Raw genomic sequence first — 17,543 nt, forward strand, 5'->3', positions numbered from 1 at the left:
TCCTTTCTTCATAAGCCACTTTGAGCCTTGTCTAATGACAGACCTTTCATTTTTCAACCCATATCTACCTAACCTTGGGATGGGATAGTGTGCAACTTATGCAATTTTCAATATCATAAAAAGCTTGAGTGACTTCAAAAGATTAAAATAGCAAAAAAAAAATAAGCAAAAAAATAATAAAAGTGTACAAAAGGGCAAGTGTTCCAATGTCTTTGACATGAACATGTCTTTGATACGAATACGTCTCAGATTGCGTATCTTATCGAGTGCTCGGTACCGTGCCTGAGAAACATGAATGCCAAGTGAGTGATAGACCGCATGATCGAGATTGCCCACACTTATAAAAATAAGATAAATGCTAAAGCAAAAGAAAAAGCTGAAAAAAAAAAAGAGCTGAAAAAGAGTAAAAAGCCTCAAGCATAAAAAAAATATATTCCAAAAGCAAAGTTGTACACCTTGGGGGCTTATTTAGGGTCTTGAGCCTTTATGCCTTTCTTCTTCAACCTTTAGCCTAACCACGTTACAACCCTCAAAAAGACCTTTTTAAGGTATACACACACTTGTGCGAGGTTCGGCTAGAGCTACGTTTGGCCTGATTCCTAACGGATACGTAGGCAACCTCACATCGAGGTACGGCCGTAATAAAAATACATTCATATTCACATTCACACACTTACACCATGATCATATCAAGGGATCTCCTATGCTCATCCCTATCCATTTAGAGCTATACTTGAGGGCTTGATCCTTACATCATTAGCTTACCTAGCCTAAGAGTCACCGTCATTTGACTCTTCTAAAATAATATCTTTCCACACACTTAGCCCTTGTGGCCTAACTTTAGTATCACTTTCACACACCGCACAGATACATGACCAAATATACTTTCCCTTAGGAACCCTTTGTCATGAAATCTTAACATAACACTGAAGCATGCCTTGTCATGTCAAAATGCCCAACATCACTCATAATCATCATTGCATATCGAAGTATGAAGTGCTTAGCCTCCGTGCCTAAGTTACCTAAATACTTTCATTATCGAGTCAACTAGGATAGTCTAAGATGTTACAATCCTTATACTGTGAGAAACAACATTTGACTAAGCTCATTCAACATGCAGCTTCAAAACCTTCGATTCTTTTTTCGCGTCTTTCTTTTTCGGGAGAAAGTCGGTACCCTCCACAAAAATGACGGAAAATTTTTGTTTTTTTATTTTTTGCATTTTTGAGTCACATTGAATCAACACTGTGCACACACGGGTCATGAGTCACACGTGTCATTTCACTTCGAGTCGAGTCAACCTCGATTCAATCACAATGAGTCAAGTTTATACCTTGAGTCATGTCAAGTCAATGAGTCAAGCGACGTTAAACCTTAGGTCAACCCGAAGATAATAGCAAAGTTATATAGTCAAAAATAAATACGGGTGCAGCAGAATAGGGAAGGCCCTAATCCAGCGCTAGATGACAACATCTAGCGTCTGGAAATAGATTTCAGCGCTTGGCGCTAGATCTCAGCGTCTGGCGACAGAGTCAATTCTTGGCGCCAGAGATATTTCAGCAGCGACAGAGCTTGAAGCCTCTCAGAAAGATGATTTTGACCTCATACAGCAATTTCGGGTTCCTTGGTACGCCAGTTAGCCCCTATAAGCAATTTGACATGATTAAATAGTCGGTTTGATTACAATCTAAGTGATTAACCTGACGAAAGATCGTCTCACTTAGCTTAAAGCGCCTAAGCATTGGCTCATCACGGACATAATGGTTCACAAGCGGCAAACCGTCGACGTACTGGCATAGCGGAAGCAAAGTTCAAGCGAGCTTTAGAGATCGACAAGTGTTGGTCTTCGGAAGTTTTCTTCGGAATATTATCGCAACAAACATTTAAGTATTAAAGCTCTTTTTCTCAGAGACGCGTGGGCATCCTATTTTCAAGCTCTTTTGCTCTAGAGACGCGTGGGCATATCATCAAAGCTCTTTTGTTCAGAGACGCGTGGACATTCCTTTCAAGCTCTTTTGTTCAGAGACGCGTGGACAATCCTTTCAAGCTCAATCGATACTTTGACTTTCGTTTTTGAAACTTACGCTTCTCCAAACTCAGTCAAAGTGGGGGCTTCTGTAGACACCCATTTGTGTCTCCCCAAAACCAAACCCAGTGATGAGTACCTTTTGCGTCGAATCATAATCGAATGAAGTGAAAGTGTGGAAAGTCCAGTGTTGCGGATAGTTTTAATTTCTTTTCTCTTCTCTCTGTTTTTGAAAACTTATTTTAAGAAAACAGCCAATCCAGTTTGGTTGGTCCATGATATGGGTCCAATAGTAGTGTAGTTGGATAGGTCTTGACAAGAGCTTTCCAACGATATATTATAAGCCCAATTCCGATGAATATTGAGGAAGTTATGGCCAATTTATTGAACTGGGCCCGGTTTGAGCCTTATATGCGGCCCAATGATCTAGGGGAGGGCCTAATATAGATTTATCATTCCTAATGCAATTAGGAATGGTTTTATTTTTCTAGATTCTTCTAGAAGGTTCTTTTCATTCCTAATTCAATTAGCATTGATAAATTGACTTTTGACTTTTTTTTTAGAGTTTTAATTAGAATCAAAGAACGTTTTTTGAGGAAAATACAATTTTATCCTCCTGTACGGCAATTTCTATCTGATTTTAAGAAAACGCGTGAATTTCTAAATCAGCGCCAAACGACAGTTGTAGCGCCTAGCGCTAGCATTGGCGCCTGGCGCTAATGTTGGCGTCTGGCGCCAATAGTCAGCGTTGGCGCTAATCTAATTTTATTTGCGTCGGAACTCTGTTTTGATATTTTATCTTTTTGGTTGATTTTCTTTATAAATAACGTCGTAAAAACTCCGTTTTGATTCATCAATTCTCATCTATAATCTACCAATTATTTCTCTCTCTCTCTCTTTTCTAAACTGGCCTTTTCTCAAACACAAAATTCCGCATTCATTATATTTAGATACACCTAGCCATATTCGAAGTTGTCTTCGCCCTACACGTGAAAGGTTTAATTTTTGAGGGTTTGGTCCCAAATCTCTCTTTCAATTATTTAATTTAATTATTGTTTATTATTTTCCTTGAAGTTACTAACGTGTATATTTTGTTATTAGAAAGAGGTACGAGGCATCCAAGTAAGTGCTTTAATTGATTTATTGATATTATGATATAGAGTTCATGCTTAGGTTGCTATTATGATTCCTAGTATCATGTCTAGGGTAAATTTAATACTAAGTATGATTGTTATGACGCCTTCTATTTTCTTCCTAATATTTATTCATGTTAGTATCATGTTAGGGTTAAAGATTTGATTTTTATTGTTAGTGACATGCTAGGGTTTGTTATTAATCTTGTTAGTATCATGCCTAGGATCTTACTATTATTATGCTTTAACATTAACATGATTATGATTATTATTATTATTATAATTTTTATTATTATGTTGCTTGATATTTATTTTTATTGCTTGATCACACCTTTTATGCATGTTTAAAGGAAATTTGGTACTTGTAATCACGCTTAATAAGATAATTAAATCCTGTTAGGGTTAATTTGATTATAATTCAGGTGATCGCCAATAATAGATTTATTTGTGCTATAATATTAAACCAACATAGATAAACAGGTTTAGGGTAAACCTATTGATTGCATGTTAGTCAGAAAGTGCACATGAATACGATCAGAATAAAGTAGAGGTCTATTATTAGGGCAGGTTCAATCTCTTTTAGGTTGGATTTGTACCTTCATCCCCGAACCCTATTTGGTTCAAGACCTTATGGAGTTGACGATCTCTTGGATCGTTAAGGGGTGTAACCTTCACCTCGTGAACGGTTTACAAGTTCCTAAAAAAACTTGTTGGCGACTCTTTTGCTCTATCTTCTTTCCCTTTGGACGCCACCGTACTTTAGTATATGATCACAGTGGGGTTCAAGCTAGGGGTTAATGCTTGAAATATTCCCTACAATGAGCAATAAAACTCTAGATTTGTGCACATCTAGAGTAATGACAATCAGGGGTTGGGGTACACGGGGTATTAGCCGTGCAATTTTCTAGAGGTCGTCTAATCTACGAGTCTCTTTTTTCAAATACTTTTCAAAAACTAGCTAGGAGTCAGATGAGACTGCTACGGTCACGGGGTCAAGCTCGTGGTTGTTGGATGTTTTATTGATGTTTTCAAAAGGAGGCATGGGGTTTTTTCTTTTAGTGATGTTCCAAATGGAGCATGGGATGGACAGCCTTGTCTATTGCTTAATCCAATGAATAAAATGAAATGATCTGATTACTATTAACTAGTGAATTCTTAGTAAAACTGATAGTTGATTGGTGTGTTGAGTCTACCATTTAATGATGTATGATGATTGATTATTAGTAGTATTGCATGCTAGGGATTTCTTATTATGTTTCGCAGCTTGTATGTACTCAGCTTTGTTGATTGCGTGCTTTGTGTGTCTTTATTTGGTCATGGTCTTCGCCTTTCAATGACCCTGTGACGATCCAATTATTACACTTGTAATATTGGGGATCACAGATTAACCACAGGTTCTTACAAATGCAGAATTTGTATCTAGGTGGTAGGATCTTGAGTGGAGTGTTGGTTGCTTTTCTCATTTTATTTTGCTATTTACCTTTGAAGTTAATTAAACTCGATTTCATTTTTAAACTACTTCTACTGGTTTGAGTTTTGAATAAGGGTCGTAATGGTTCCAAGTTGTAAAACTTAATTTGGTTTTGTTTATTGGTTTTGAAACTTTTTTATAACTGAATTAGTTTTTACGGTGCTAATTTCTGATATAGCCTTAATATTTGAACACATGGCGGTAACATGCCAATGTTTCTCCTCTATTTTATTTAAATTTAGTGGATTGGGAAAAGGGAGAATTATTGGGGCGTCACAAAGTGGTATCTGGGAGCTTAGGTTCGATTCAATTACCACTAAAGTCAATTTAAAGTTTTTGGGCGCTTATTGTTTTTAAATCTAACAATTTTTTATTTAAATACTTGATTTAAAGTTAAAATGTAGTTTTTGAAAATTATTTTATTTAAAATTAACTAATTTACCATTTTATTTAAAATAATATGTATGTATTTATACATATAATTAAATTATTGTGTTATATAAATATTTTAAAATTAAATGAATTTTAATATTCATTATACACTTTTAACTTGGGTATTTGTGTCATTTTATCAGTGAGTTTTAGGTAGTCTTAGGATGGACATATAAGTTGATGAATTCTTTTTATGTGCATTGTATTCAATTTTTGTGTTATTTAATGTTGAATGAAGTGATTTTTGCAGGGGATTTAAATTATATATGTGGTATATGGGATGATTTGTGCAATGTAATATCTAGGTGTGATCATTATGGGGTATGTGAAGCATGTAATTATGTGAGTTTTGATTTGTGGTTATTTAATGATGCTATTTATTGTTGGAAATTTTAGATTTTAACACCATACAAATCAATGAAAATTGATATTAACACCACCCAAAAAAAAATTTATTTTAACACCACATAAAAAAATTTAAATTAGAATTTACCACTAGATGACGGTTTCTATGACGGAAAAGTGACGTGGGTCCCATGTTTTAGGTTTACCTCCAATTTTCGAACATAGTAAACACGATTCTTCCTCCTTCATTGATTACTCCCAACCATCTTCATTGAATTCTCTCTAATTCTTCATGTACTCAAAATAATATCTTCATCTAGGGCATTCAATTTCTTAAAATTGTGTGGTTGGGGATAGTAGAGTACAAGGGAGCTGTCATTGTTGCAGAAGAATAGCCTTCGAGGATTTCGTCATTCATCTTCAAAAAAAGGGAGAAAGTTGTTGGCAATCTGACAATTACAGGTGATAGATTCCAAAGAAGGTATCTTTTTTATCTTTTTACAGCAATTACTGGTGAATGGTTGATGTCAATTTTGCAATTTTATGCTTAATTGGGGTTACTTTTGGCAATTGAAACAGAGAACCCTAGAAAAATCGAATATTTTGAAATTGACTATGCGAATTAGGTTAATCAGTGGTTTAGGTTGAAATTTGGGATTAATTAATGGGGGTTTATGTGAATTAACTTATAGAAGACTGTATATGTGTGATTTGTTTATTGATGCATGTTAGACTGGATTATTTGTAGTTAAATATTCAATTAGTGTAGTTGATTAATAATGTGTTGATATTATATTGCTTTTAATAATACTATTCTATCTGTGTTATAGGTGGGTAGATAATGGGTGACATTGAATATATGGTTGACATCTGTCTAAGAGTGGGGGGTGCTTTGTCCCTAAAAGAGTTAGCAAAGATAGACAGTTGCTTTGTTGGTGTTGGGGTGGGGTTATTGGAGAATAAAAGTCCAAGTGTCTAAGTTGGATGTACAGGATATTAGGTCAGCTGCAATTCATGGATTTGTTAATGGTGATGTGGAGGTGCCTGTGTATTTCAACTGTTGGTATAGGCAGAAGTGGAAAACCTTTAACAGTGGTAGAAGAGAACTAATCAACAGTGTTGAAGTGAGGGTCCTTTTAGAGACTAGAAATGGAGAGGGGTATGTTGAAGTCTTTGTCACAGCACAGCCTAATTTGAAGCCCATAACTCAGGCCCAACCAAATCCCCACCCAAAGGATAAGGTTAGTAAAAAAGGGAGGAAGGGTCAAAGTACTTCTACTGTCAGTAATAGGAGTAGCCCTAGGTTTAAGAAGACTGAAACTAAAAGGGAGGAAAGTCCACCAAGGGAGAATTTGTTGAGGCAGAAATTGAAGGGGAAGGTTGTAGAAGCTGGAGTGTCTTGTAGTTCAAAAGAGAAGATTAAGGTGAAAGGTAAAGCCTCAGCAAAGGCTAAAGCATTGGTGTTTGAAGAGCAGGATGTTGGTGGTAATAAATCTGATTACTCTAGCTCTGATTACAATGATGATGACTTAGATTGGGAACCAGGTGAAGAAGAATTTGATGAAGGGGATGAAGAATGGTTTATTGAAGGGTCTAAGGAAATCCTAGAGAAGGTTAACAAGACTTTGAGGAAACTGCAGGGCAGTGGCATAGATCAGGGTGTTATTAAAGATAAGAGGTCAGATCTGAAAGATTACCTGAATATAGGAACAATCAGGGTCAATCAAGAGGCTGAAGATGGTGATTCAGAGAGTTTCAGAAGCTTGTATGGATCTGATTCGGAGGAGGATACTGCTCCATGGTTTAATGAAGATGTGGACTTCCAGAAGCCCATCCAGCTGCAGCTAAGGCAGAAGTTCAAGAATGCTGCATCTTGAGAAGGGTATTGAGACTGCATGCCATATAAGAGAGGTATGAGTTTTATTTCTTGCATAATGACAGTAGGAGGATTACAGTATAGTGTATGTATAGATGTGACTATAAGTTCAACAGTTATAGTTGTAGAATGCCTGCATGTACATGTGTGGGGGGGAGTAAAGTGTCATTTTAAGGTGTATGCATCAAAACTAGTGAAGCAGGAAACTTGGCAAATTAAAAGCTGTAAATTGAAACACACTTGTCTTAGAGTGAAGAAGAACATGATGATTACTGCTGAATACATAGCTGACAAGTACTTAGAGGAGTTTAGGAGTAATTCTGCATGGAGAATTAAGGATATTAGGGCTAGGGTACTTAATGACTTGGGAATTGAGGTGACATACTTTAAAGCATGGATGGCTAGGTGTAGGGTTAAACTCATCATATTTGATTCAGCAAGGGAGCATTATGCTAGGGTGTGGGATTATGGAAGAGCTGTGATGAAGTATAACCCTGAATCTGGGTGCAATGTGGTTGTGGATGGTATAGACAGTCCTGAGCCCCCTTTGTTTTTGAGAATGTTCATCTGTTTGAGACCTTTGAGAGATGGCTTTGCTAAGGGCTGTAGGCCAATGATTTGGGTGGATGGTTATCACCTCAAGTGTGCATATCCTGGACAAATCCTTGTGGCAGTAGCTAAGGATGGGAATAACAACCTATTCCATCTAGCTTGGGCAACAGTGGAGGCAGAGAATAAAGAGAGTTGGGTTGATTCTTAGAGTCCCTTATGGCAATGTTCACACATGATCAAGGTGCAGGCCTGACAATAATGTCAGACAGGCAAAAGGTAAGAGTTCATGTTTTCACATATTCATTTTTAGTTGTTAATCTTATCTTTATGTAAGTAATTAGGGCAACTTATTCAATTTGTGAATGAATATGCTAGGGTCTACTAGAAGCAATGGCTGATGTAGTTCCAAAAGCTTAAAAAAGATTTTGTGTTAGGCACATTTGGGCAAACTTCAAGCTCAAATTCCCTAGGTCAACATACAAGGAATTGTTTTGAGCAGCAGCCAGATCAACAACTGAATTAAGTAATATTCTCATACTCATTTAATGTTTGTTCTTGTCTTGCTTTTAAACTGGTTCCTGTGTTAAATTTTCTTACATTATTGTCAGTTTAACTTCAAATTTTCCATGGACTCTATCAAAGAGTTATCACAAGAGGCATATGATTATTTGGTGAACATTCCCACCTAGTCTTAGTCAAGACATGCATTTTCATCTAACTGCAAGTCCAACATGTTGTTAAACAACATGTGTGAGACTTTCAATGCAGTCATCAGGCCTGCCAGAGATAAGCCTATCCTCACCCAAATGGAATGGATGAAGAGGTATGTAATGAATAGGAACAATGAAAAGTGGGAGGATTCTAAACAAATTACAAGCAACCTTACCCCTTATGTGAGGAATGTCTTGGCTAGGATAGAATTTGTTGCTAGGAAGTGTGTTGTGCAACCATCAAGAGATGAAACATTTGAAGTGTAGTTAATGGATGATCAAGAGTGTGTGGACTTACAAAAGGAAACTTGTACCTGTTAGCATTGGGAACTAACTGGGATTTCCTGTGTGCATTCTTTTTCAAGCATGATGGACATGAGGGGTGACATAGAGGCATATGTGGACTCTTATTACACCATGGACTCATACAGGAAGGCTTATATACCATGTGTCCAACCCAGGCCTGGTCCCAAACACTGGGAGAGAGTGAATATGTGGGAACCACAGCCTCCTACATTTAAGGTACATCCTGGAAGACCAAAGAGCAAAAAAAGAAAACTTGAACCAGGGGAATGTTCTACTGCAAGTGGACAGCCAAACACAGCAAATAGGAAGAAACAATGCAGTAAATGTGCAGGTTTTGGTCATTATGCCAAGACCTGCAAAAACCCTACTGCACCAGCAACTGATGAGCCAAGGCCACCAGGCAGACCACCCTTCAATACTCCTTGGATGGTGGAGGAGAGGAAGAAGAAAGAAGTCAAAGCTGCCAAAAAGGTATAACACTTGAAACATGTGTTTTCGTACTTTTATTAAGTTGGTTCTGCAATCTGACTTAGTTATTCATTCCTAAAATAGAGCTCAAGTCAACCAAGCTCAACTCAGCCAAGCTCAAGTCAGCCTAAGGCAAAGCAGAAGGTTAAGTCAAAGCTTAGTGCTTCCTCCAGCCAGCCTGCAACAACATCAGTTCAACAACCATCACACACAGGTGTGATAACAAGGGGCAAGCTGCAAAATATCAAGGTTGTTAACCTCACTCAGTGATGTAATAGCTAGAAAACAATGTGTTTTTATGTTTCACGTATGTCAGTTTTTGTTGGGTTGTCATTAGCATTAGCATTTAAACAATCAGAAACTTGGGTTAGGTATATTTTGTATGGCTGTCATTTCCATTAAAATAGGTTGAAGTAAACACCTTTTGGCAAGTATTTATGAATATATATGTTCACTTCACCAATTCCCCAATCAATCCCTACTTTAATGCATGCATGCTTTCAATTTCAAGTTAAAACCATAAAAAATGAACATCAAACACATGATAATAAATAGTTGGAATTCATTCACTAAAATATTTGGAAATTTGGAATTTCATTACACAAAAGATCCCAACTAACACTTCAAGTCACAAAATGATAATTCAAACACCTACTTCTATTAGATTACAACTACACACCCCTAACCATTAGGAAAACTAGTGAAATTGACAAACTTATACAGATAGACATGCCCACCCATAAATACTTCACTAAAGAGACCCCCCTGCCTTGCAGTCCCTGTTCATTCTCTTTCTTTCAGCATTCAAAGCCTTGCATCTCATCTTCAAATTGTCAACTTCATTAAGTAGGCACCTCATTTGCCCACTGATTTCATCAACTTCCCTTTTCAACTCATTCACTTCATCCTTAAGCAGCTTCTTATCCAATAAGAGGTTGTTGATAACCCCTGTTTTCCATTCTGTTCCATCGGGTTGATCAACCCATTCGAAGACATTGCACCCCCTTGATTTTGTGGCTGGATCAAAAAACTTGCAAGCTCTGAACTTCCTCCCTGGTTTCTCCCTAGTCCAGCTAGTTAGCCTCGCCATTGCCACTCCGCAATTGCATTTTTTCTCCTTTGAAGGGGAATAGCTCAAAGAAGACATAATCTGCATCAATTGAGGATGAATATAACGTTTAGTGCTTTGTACACATACGAATTAAAATTATCAACAACAACTTTCAATTAAAACTTATTAACATGAAAACCCCCAATTTCATTTTCAATTAAACCCTAAGACCTGCAAATTGTGCATTTACATGACTAAATTACTAATCCAATCACCAAATCCAGCATAATACATGACTAAATTACTAAATTAACCAAATTTAAACAATAATTAAATACCAAACAAGCTCAATTTGCCATTACATTGGAGAGAAGGTGCGATTTTGATGTATGAACAAAAATACCTGTTACTACCTTCAATTCCTCCCTCGTACCAAGCAAACCCTAAAATTCTTGATATGAAATCGCTTTTTGGATTGAAATGCGACCAGAATCAACTTATGTAATCGAAAAATTTGCTAACAAAAGAAGAAAAATGGAGAGAATCATGCATTTATAAGAGATTTGTAAAAACTATCCGTTGGAGTGGGGCCCAGTAACAGTTTCGTTAACAGAAGCAAGATTTGGGTGGTAAATTCTAATTTTAATTTTTTATGTGGTGTTAAAATATTTTTTTTTTTTGGGTGGTGTTAATATCAATTTTCATTGATTTGTCTGGTGTTAAAATCTAAAATTTCCTTTATTGTTTGGGGGGTTGTTAGTAGGATATTTCTTTCTTTTATTTGACTAACTTTCAAACCTTACACCCAATGAGAGTTTATTTTTGAGAAACCTTATGAAGTTATTGTGGAATATACTTGGAGAATCGATGAAACATGTGATGATGATGTAATATTGAATTGAGAATTGGTTTATGACACTCTTGTCTTTCGAAGGATTATTACTTGAAGTAAGTGTTTAGTGAAAAGTTTTACTTAAGAATTTTTAGAATAAGCTTATGAAGGAATTGAGTAAGCTTTGTTGGAAAATTAGAAGAGAACTTAGTGAGCTTGTTATAAGTATTAAAGTGTGAGTATGTGAGTTAAACTACTATTGTTTCGTAGAGGATAGGGAGATGATTGAGATGAAAACTATCCTATGAAATTATAATGAAATTCTTGGTGATGTTATTTATTGCGGTGAGTTACGGGGGCGTAACTTGTTTCTTTAAGAGGGATAGAATGAGATATAATTCCGCGCTTTTCACCTCATTTATGATATATATTGCTTAAGTTTGCATGATTTGTTTATTATTATGCATTATTATTGTGTTTACATGCAATTAAAGTATGTAAACTTTGGCCATGTACGAGTTTATTAAGCATAAAGTTTTAGTTTGTTGTGTGTGCATGTTGAGGATCACGTAATTTACAGCAATACAAAACACAAAAGTTTGAATGGTTTTTGAAAATTTATGGTTTATGGATTAAGTTCCGAGGGAAAAACTTCTTTTAAGAGGGGTAGATTGTAATCCCTCGTATTTTTTAAATATTTTATACATGAAATTTTATTTTATTTATAATATTTATTTGATATTTTCCGGAATTTAATTTCAAAAGTTTTAAATTATTAATTTGGGTCGAAAATTATTTAAACAAATTATTTTATGCACCTTCATTCTACAATTTATGTCCAAACAAACAAGCCTAACCCATTTGTTTACTTAATTGACCCATTATTTTTATGAGGCTCAATCTTCCTATTTACCCTACAACTCTCTCTCCTATAAATACCCCATAAATCCCCAAAATTTTTCCCTACACAAAAGGTTATTTGTTTTCTTTTCCTTTTATTTTATTTATTTCCTTTTTCCTTTATTTTTTTTCTTTTCTTTTCCTTTTTCTTTCTTTTTTTTTTCTTTCTTTTCTTTTCCTCCTTCTTATTACGTGAGAAGGTTGCTACCCCATCTGCCACCTGCTGCCGGTTGAACCCATCTGCCACCGTCGCCGGCGACCACCACCCGGCGCCTGCCACTGCAGCCACCGCCGACTCTCCTTATTCTCTCCTTCCCCCTTTGTTTTATTTACCTTGTATGAATTTTAATGTATTAGTTTTAGGTTTTGATTTTGTGGTACAAAGATTATATTTTAAGTATCAAATTCATGTTTTTGATAGCTTAAACTTATAATTTCATATTTAATTTATGTTATTAATTTTTAGATTTTGTGATTATAAAACTTAGGGTTTTGATTTATTTAAATTGAGATTCTAGGGTTCTTATGATCAAAGAAATTTAGGGCTTTTGTGTACTTAGTGTTTGAATTGATGATTGAGTATAAAAGTGATGTGTTGATGAAGTTTTGAAGGGTTTTTAATTAATCTAAAGTGCTGGAATAGTTTCTAAGTATTACTTTTGATGTTTTATAAAGAGGGTTTAATCACCCATTAAAAAGTGAGATTATTTAGGAGTTTTTAAATAATTTTTAGATTTTTAGTAAGCTTTAAACTTGCTGTAATTTTAAATATAAGGGTGTATTTTAAGGTTTTTATGAAAGAAACTTAAAGAACTATATATAAGCTTTTGATTTAATTAAAGGAAAGGTTTTTAAGTGTTGTTTAATTGGATTTTGAAGGTTTTAAAGTAAGTTAGTATTGCTGTAAATTCGATTGTTTGGGTATTGATTGAAATTTTGTTGTTTGGTTTAGGAGATGACTTTATTGAAGGTGATTTCTAGTTAGTAAAGTGGCATACCAACTCGCTTACTCAAGGTACGTACGAGTTACGAAACCTTGCCTTTAGATGCATGATTAAGGATGTATCGAGAACCTAGTATCATGTATAGATTAGAAGACTGGACTAAATTGTTTGGTTATACATTGTGATTTTCGTATATTGTGTATGAGGCATGTTTGAGATATAAGTATCTGACTACGGTTGTGGGTGATGTATATGTGATTATCTTATCAATTGGACATTTTATGATTAATTAAAGGTTATGGATTCTTTGTTGTCTATTGTTGAAACCCATTGTAGCCCACTTGTGAGTGCCCCACATTGGAGAAAGAGGAGAGGTGGTTCTACTTTATAAGGTAGAGGAGTTACTCCTACTATTGCCAATTGGTTTTAGTATGGAAGCTCCAAAGCCTTGTTTGTGGACCAAACTCTCCTCCTCCTTGTTTCGGGTTGCCTAGACCCATTTCATATTGTTTCAAAATTTATCATGGTATCAGAGTCCAAGTTTGTTGGGCTATTTATAACTGGGCATTTGTCAAGCCACTAGTTAAGGGGCCTCTATTGGATGTTCATTACCAAAGAGGATTTATATTGTACCTTCTAGTGTGCTCTAAGCTCTAAGGACACTCACAAGTGAGGGGGAGTGTTAAAACCCATTGTATCCCACTTGTGAGTGTCCCACATTGGAGAAAGAGGAGAGGTGGTTCTACATTATAAGGTAGAGGAGTTACTCCTACTATTGCCAATTGGTTTTAGTATGGAAGCTCCAAAGCCTTGTTTGTGGACCAAACTCTCCTCCTCTTTGTTCAGGTTGCCTAGACCCATTTCATATTGTTTCAAAATTTATCATCTATAAGTGGAACTAATTTTGATAATGGTTCCATGAGGTTAATTTTTAATACTCTTTCATGAATTAATAATGATTTGAGTAGAGTGTGTTTATTAAAGTCTTTTAAGACAAGGTTCAGAATTTGAAGTGTCCTATGCACTTAAGGTGTTTATACACCGAGGTAGCTAAAGGATTCAATACTAAATATTGTTTGCCATTAAGAAATCAAGAATTGAATTGGAAATTTGGATTGCTTGGAATGATGTGATATTTGATTGATTGTATTGTTTTGTATTCGAGTCATCACCAAGTCTAAACATGTAAATCCCGTAAAGTGAAAGATAGATGAGCAATAAAACTCTTGATTTATGAACATCTGAAGTAATGACAATCAGGGGTAGGGGTACACGGGGTATTAGTCGTGCACTTTTCTAGAGTTCGTCTAATCTGCGAGTCTCTTATTTCAAATACTTTTCAAAAACCAGGAGTTAGATAAGATCTCATACTAGCTACGGTCACGGAGTTGCGCTAGTGGTCGTTAGATGTTTTATTGATGTTTCCGAAAGGAGGCATGGGGTTTTTTCTTTTATTGATGTTCCAAATGGAGCATGGGATGGACAACCTTGTCTATTGCTTAATCTTATGAATAAAATGAAATGATCTAATTACTATTAACTAGTGAAGTCTTAGTAAAACTGATAGTTGAGTCGTGTGTTGATTCTATAATTTAATGATGTGTGATGATTGATTATTATTATCATTGCATGCTAGGGATTTCTTATAATGTTTCGCAGCTTGTATATACTCAGCTTTGTTGATTGCGTGCTTTGTGTGTCTTTCTTTGGTCATGGTCTTCACCTTTCAATGACCCTGTGACGATCCAATTTTTACACTTGGAATATTGGGGATCGCAGATTAACTACTGGTTCTTACACATGCAGCATTCGTATCTAGGTGGTGGGGTCTTGAGTGGAGTGTTGGTTGCTTTTCTCATTTTATTTTTCTATTTATCTTTGAAGTTAATTAAACTTGATTTCATTTTTATACTACTTCTACTGTTTGAGTTTTGAATCAGGGCCTTAATGGTTCCAAGTTGTAAGACTTAATTTGGTTTTGTTTATTGGTTTTGAAACTTATTTATAACTGAATTAGTTATTCCGCTACTAATTTCAGATATAGTGTTAACGTTTGAACCTGTTGCGGTAACATGTCAATGGTTCTCCTCTATTTTATTTAAATTAAGTGGTTTGGGAAAAGGGAGCATTATTGGGGTGTTACATTGAAATTATCTTTCAAATGATATATGATAATATTAATTCCGAGCTATAACGAAAAAGATATGATTGAAATACCAAACTCTATCCAAAACTTACACTGTCCCTCTATTTCGACCATATCTTTTATTCTACAAAAATTTTTATTCTGATTCTAATTGGGTTAGAAAGAAGACTTCAACAGCTTTCCAACGACATATTATTAATCTTATTTTGATTTCTGGATCAAAAGATATGATAAAAACAAAAACCGCAAAAAATGTTGTCTATCACAAGAGTGTTATTCCGATTCGAATTCGATCTTTTCTTGATTCTTCGACCCTTGTTTTTTCATTATAAATTGAGGCCATATCACCCCTTTTTCAATCATCAACAAGCTTGATCACAAAATCATTCTCTTCTCCCTCTTTAGCCTAAACACTAGCCTCCCTATTCTCTCAAAATACTTTCCCTTAGCACTCCAAGGAGTCCATACTTGACCCGAGACTCTTTCCTTAAACCAAGGCGTGAAAGGTAGAAATAACTGAGGGTTTGGACCAAATCAACTCTACTATAACTTAATTTAATTTTTTCAATTTGATTTATTTTTTTGTTGAAGTTACTAACAGTTTATTCATGATGTAGCAATTTAAGGAATCGCGAAAAGTGAGTAAATAATCACTTAATTACTCTTATTTTTATTCTTGTTGCTAGTATCATGATTAGGTTTATAATTATTTGATTTGACTAACGAATTTATTATTAAATTCCTTTCAATATTAATGTTTATTCTATTATATATTTATTGATCATCATGTTGCATGTTTAATGGAATATGTAAATGAAAATCACGACTAATAAGATAATTTGGACGATCGGTTTAGGTTCCTTTTTAATCTTGTTATTTAATCAAACTGATCACAAATATTTTAGAATTATATGTTGCATTAATATTCAACCAATTTAGCCTAATAATAGTTCGGAGCAAATTGAATATTTTTTTTGCATGCTTTTGAGATCGCAAGAATTACTTTTCACAATAAGAATTGAGTAGAGGCCAATACGGGCAAATGTGACTCCATGACTCACTTCGTACCATCATCTCCGATCCTCCTTTCGTGATTCTGAACCATATGGAGTTAGTAATCTCATGGATTATGAATGGGGTGTAATCTTCACAGGTCAATCGTTGTCCCTTTATTGTGGTTGCCTTTTATGATCCGTGAACGGTTTACAAGTTCCTTAAAAACTTGTTGGCGGCTCCCTACTTTCCTTGTCCCTAATCGTATTATGTCAATTCTCACTTCCAATGAGTGCCAAGAATATTCAACACATGCTTTAACGTAGGCGCACTTCAAACGACGCCTACAAAAATGTTGTCTATCACAAGAGTGTTATTCCGATTCGAAATCAATCTTTTCTTAATTCTTCGACCCTTGTTTTTTCATTATAAATAGGTTTTAATGGAATTTTTCACCATTTTATTTTTTTCCTTTTCTTTTGTATAAAAAGTGAGTCTTTCTCTGAAAATTCACCAAAATTTATATCATTTGGTTGTTCGCTTCATTCACGCATTTTCCCTTTTTTTAATTAAACTTTTTTTTTTCTCACTGCTGAGTCATGTGACTCACCATGCACCCACGTAGATCCGTCATTGAATGGTTCATAGAAATTAAATATGTTGAAAGATTAAGAAGAATAACAAATGATTTGAATAACTTTCAAATTTAGGTTCTTTAATAAATAAGACTTTGCCCACCTAGCCATCGACGTCGACATTGTGACTTTGAAGTGTACTCAAGAGAGTACATCCGTAAAACTCTGATGACAACCTTGTATGTCAATTAGGGCTATTTAAGGGAGAGAGTGGCCGGTTTAATTGTGGTGGGAGGGGGTTTGGAGAAGAAAATGGCAAACTTCATTGTTGTTGTTGTTGCAAAAGGTGAAGAAGAGATGAGAAAAATCATATTTATGTGGTACCGGTCAAACTCACACAACATTTTCCCTAAAACTATTCAGGGGTAGAAATCAGTGGCAGATCCAGGAATTGTACATAGAGGGTATTTAAGTATAAAATAGAGTGTTCAAATAAATACCAATACATAAGTACACAACAAAATATGTCCAAATTCTAATAAAAATGCAAAATAAAATGATCTGATACCAACGTTACACGGTACGTGGGATGGTTGGTATAGTGGTACGGGAACAGGAACGCGGAACGTAGGCTAAAGACCATAATATATGGTTATGGAGTTCCCAATTTTTTTTTAATTAGAATTTTCTTGTTTTAATAGACTTATTACAATATTTACTTTCTTTGGACTTTACAATTACCCATGCGTATCCTTTTTTCAATACATAGAACTAAAGTTTTTT

The sequence above is a fragment of the Chenopodium album genome, chromosome 8 (genome assembly GCF_948465745.1).
Source record: "Chenopodium album chromosome 8, dcCheAlbu1.1, whole genome shotgun sequence".
Lineage (NCBI taxonomy): Eukaryota > Viridiplantae > Streptophyta > Magnoliopsida > Caryophyllales > Amaranthaceae > Chenopodium > Chenopodium album.